Raw genomic sequence first — 5,094 nt, forward strand, 5'->3', positions numbered from 1 at the left:
TCACAGGTATACTTGGACTGGGAAAGGGAAATACCCTCCTTGGATTGCAAGACTTGAAGACCGAGAAAATAATGTAAGTGTCCTAAGTCTGTCATTTCAAATTTCTTTTTAAGGCTGGACTTCACATGGTTTATAAGGTTGGGATCACTACCGGTAAGGATAAGATCATCAACATAAAGAACAAGAATGATAAGAGACTTGCCCACTTTCTTGGTGTAGATAGTATTGTCAGAATGACACCTAGAAAAGCCAGATTCTAAAAGAAAGCTATCCATTTTGGCATACCAAGCTCGAGGAGCTTGCTTGAGACCATAAAGGGATTTCTTAAGCCGACATACAAGGCTGGAGTCTGTTTTTATGAAGCCAATGGGTTGTTCCATGTATATTTTTTCATGCAAGTCCCCATGCAAGAAGGTAGATTTAACATCCATCTGATGGATTTCCCATTTTAACGAGGCAGCAAGAGAAAGAACAAGGCGGATAGAGTTCATTTTGGAAACAGGGGAGAAGGTTTCAGTGTAGTCAATGCCTTCAACCTGTGAAAAACCTTTAGCAACAAGACAAGCTTTATGTTTATCAACTTTCCCATCCGGTCCATACTTGGTTCTGTAAACCCATTTGCATCTAACAAGTTTTCGTCCCTTTGGTAGAGGAACATGATCCCATGTATCATTTGCCAATAATGAATGATATTCTTCATTCATAGCTGCTTCCCAATCTGGATGGCCGTAAGCTTCTGCAAAGGTGTCAGGATCATAATTTACTGGAGCTTGAGCCAATAAAGAAGAGGCTCTGTCAAACTGAGAACGTGTGCGTCGCTGATATGTAGGATCACTGGAAGGATAACCTGCTACATCTCGAGTAGCACGAACCCATTTTGGAAGCTGAGGAGCTGAAGGAGGATCCTGAGATGGTGGGGGAGGATTGTCATCCTCACTTTCATCATCTGAAGAAGAAATGTTTTCAAAAGTAGAAGAGATAGGGAGAGGTGGCACATCCGCCAGACTAGGCTTGCAGGCCGATATATTTTCATCAAATTTTACATCTCTTCTAATGATAACATTTTTGGACTTAAATGGAATAAGTCTATAGCCTTTGACATATTCAGAATATCCAACAAAAGTACATTTTTCACTCTTAGGTTCTAAATCTTTATGCTTTTCATCTGGAATATGGGCCCACGCTTCACTTCCAAAAACACGAAAATGACTTACATCTGGTTTGATTGAGCTCCATGCTTCTTCTGGAGTGATATTCTTTAAAGCCTTAGTAGGAGTGCGATTTATTATGTAATTTGCACAGTTAATTGCTTCTGCGCAAAAACTAAGACCAAGTCCTTTAGATTGTAGCATATAATTAGCCATTTCCTTTAAGGTGCGATTCTTCCTTTCAGCTACACCATTTTGTTGTGGAGTATATGGAACAATATGTTGCATTTGAATTCCATTTTTAGTGCAAAAGTTGATGAATGTGTTTTTAACATATTCTCCGCCATTATCAGATCTTAGCTTAAGAATTTGATGTCCAGATTGTTTTTCAACAAAGGCCTTGAAGGCCAAAAATGTGTTAAATACTTCACTCTTGAGTTTTAAGAAGTATACCCAAGTGCGTCTGGAGAAATCATCAATGAAAGTTAAGAAATACTTGCAGCGAGAGAATGAAACAACTGGAAGTGGACCACATAAATCACTATGCACAAGCTGTAAAGGGGCTGAGGCGTGCCAAGAGGCACGTTTTTCAAAACTGTCTCGATGATGTTTTCCGAGTGCACATCCGGAACAAACACCATCTCTGCAAGATACCATAGGAAGACCTGTCACCATATTTTCTTTACATAGATGCTGAAGGGAGTGATAGTTTAAGTGACCAAATCGCTCATGCCAAAGTTTGCTCACTTCATCGTTATGAGCAACAAATACTGAGGGAAGATTTGATGACCCAAAGTTGTGAAACTTATACAACCTTGTAGAATCATCAGCAATGCCAGTAGCTAAAATCTGTTTAGGATCTCTTAGGTCCTTGATTACAACATCATGAGGTGAAAATTCAACGATTTTACCTTCACCTGAATGAGTTATCTGATATATAGATAGAAGGTTGCAGGATAAGGTTGGAACACATAATACATCATTAAACTGACCATTGTCTAGATGAACAGTTCCAGTCCCTAAAACACTAAGAGATCTATCATCACCAACATATATATTTTTGGTGTTACAATCATTTAAAGAAGAAAACATGGCTTTGTTTTTGGCCATGTGATAAGAAGCTCTAGAAACAATGAGCTACTCATGAGAATGAGAAGAAGAAGATACATTTAATGCATAACCAGACCGAGATGATTGGCAACCACATGCAGAAAGTGCCATTCTTGAAGATGAAGTTGAAGTTGAAGAATGCTCCAAATGGATGTTATGTTTCTTCATCGCTGTTTCCAAGGCTTCCATCTTCTTAAAGCATTTGGATTCTAAGTGGCCATCTCGATTACAAAAGTTGCAATGTCTATCAGTCTTCTTCCATTTGTTTTTATTTGTCTTATCATTTTGTTGAAATGGTTTTTCATTTTGAGGTTGAGATTGCTTAGGACCCTTGTTTGGTTTAGGACCATTCTTTTTAGGATATGACTTCTTAGGATTCTTTGAATTTGGTTGCTGCTGGGCGGCTAATGCTTTCTTGGAAGAGTTTCCAAGATTAAGAAGACCAAGGTGTAAGAGTTTTCTTGTTCTCTTATTAAAGAATCACAAAAAGAGTCAAAGGAAGGGGACTTGTAGTCTATTCCTTGAGAAATGAAGGCTTCTCTTGTAGAATGGAAGGTGGAAACAAACACAGAGTAGGCTGGTCCCAACTTAGTAAGAATGGAATAGATAAGGTTACTATCTTATTTCTTAACCTTATCACCTTCCAAGAGATATTTAAGGGTCTTGAACTTGGACAAGAAATCTTCAATGCAAGAAAAATTATTAGGGTCCAATGTAAGCAACTCATTTTCAAGTTGATGGGCTCTAAGTTCATTTTTAATCCCAAAAACTTTATTGATTTGTTTCAATCCTTCATTAGGAGTATCAAGTTCTGCAATATGGAATCTAAGATCAGGAGAAATAGACATCCCTATCAATCCATGTGCTTGATCTTACCTATTTTCCCATTTAGCAGCCTTATCTTCATCCTTCGGTTTCTTTTCTTGGCCTGAGGCTATTCTGTAGAAACCTTTACTTCTAAGTAAATCCTCAATGTAGGACAACCATTGGAAGTAGTTGGTGCTGTCAAGGGTAACTTGGTATTGACTTTCCATTTCAATGGAAACTGAAGCTAAAGATGCTGAAACTAAGTGTTCCAATGGATAGATCTCGAAAAATTAGGCTGGTTTAAAAAAACGGCTCTAAAAATGGCTTTCGGATGAAGAAATTATGGCTTTTTGAAAGAAGTTGATGAATTCGCTGACGAAGTGTGGGAATGTGCGGAAATGAAAAAATCCACCCCCAAAAATGGAGACTTGAACCCAAGACCTCTACTCTCATAAATTAGCTTTACACCGAGTGAGCTATACAAAAAGTTTGAGAGAGAGGGGGGGGGGTTGATGCTTTGGGTTGCGTGCTTGCTTTGAGAAGGCTATTTTTCCCTACAAAACAAAAAATACAAAACGCAACACGGACATACAAAAAAAAACGAACATTGCGGCTCGAAGTTAGCTTTAGCCGAAAAATTAAATATTTTCAAAAATGAACCTTGCGGCTCAAAGTTAGCTTTAGCCGGAAATTAAATATTTTCCTCAATGTTTCTGATTTTCCGAGATCACACTAAGGCGCAGGGAAAAGAGCATATGCATGAGAAAAATCCTTCCTTTCTGTTTCTGATTTGCCCAGATCGCACAGAGTCGCAGGTCAAAGAGCATACGCAGAAATGAAAGGTATAGATCCGGTGATAAAAAAGGCTAAATAAACCGAAACCGAAATAAATAGAGAGAAAATAACTGTAAACTGCAAATAAACACTGTATACCTCCAGATCTTAAAAATGACGCAGCTAGGGCTACCGGAAACCTTTTCGCGTGAAACGAAAGGGGTTCCTCACTGGCACAGATGCTCCCAACACAATAGAGCAGTTCTCTCGACCCGAAAGTAGTCAGAAACAGTAGATCTGGGAAACAACAGTCAGATGCAGTTCTACCGGCTTCAGATTTGGATCACCAACAGACGCGGTCCTCAAATAGCTCTGATACCATGTAGGAATTTACAGGGTAAGTTCCTCAGACAGAACACCAAAGGACACCGCTCACAACCAGATCGCAGATCAATACACCAGTATTTTTGACGTGGTTAAAACCCTCAAAGAGGGAAACAGTCCACAGCCTCAGCCAACGCGGCCACTTCAGGCAATTTATTAATAAAAGAATGAAAATTTACATAAGCTTCTCTCATAGACGGATTACCCTACAAATGACGCTCCATGCGCTTTAAATAGAAATCATGGACCAATCGGGTGTGAAGCCACGGATCAAGTGTCGGTAATACCGAGGAGAGAATGAACCGTCGGATCACTACATATCGTGACCGTCAGATTGTAAGTTACAAAAATGTACAAGGTAAAGAAACACACTTTACCTAACTCTATACCTAACTCTATACCTAACATTAGGTGGGAGTTTGTATATAAAGATTTGGAAGTGATAGGTGACTGTTTTAACCCATACAGAGACTTCTTTAACTTACATATCAGTTATTTCTTACCCTTCATCGCAAAGCCTTTAGGTTGCTTCATGTAGATCTCCTCTTCCAGATCCCCATGAAGAAATGTTGTCTTCACATCCATCTGTTCTACCTCAAAATCAAAAGAAGCAACAACAGATAAAAGTAATCTAATAGAAGTTACCTTGGCAACAGGAGAAAAAAATATCACCAAAATCAATTCCCGACACCTGGGAATAACCTTTTGCTACCAACTGAGCTTTGTATTTCTCCACTTTTCCTTCTGCATTTGTCTTCTTTTTGAACACCCATTTGCTGCCAATGGGTTTCCTTCTAGCTAGCAACTCCATTAGATCCCAAGCCTCATTTTTTAGCAAAATTTCCATTTTATCAACCATGGCCTCTTTCTA

This window comes from Pinus tabuliformis, chromosome 1_2 (assembly GCF_031772625.1).
Source record: "Pinus tabuliformis cultivar Carrire ecotype Pingquan chromosome 1_2, CPIR1, whole genome shotgun sequence".
Classification (NCBI taxonomy): Eukaryota; Viridiplantae; Streptophyta; class Pinopsida; order Pinales; family Pinaceae; genus Pinus; species Pinus tabuliformis.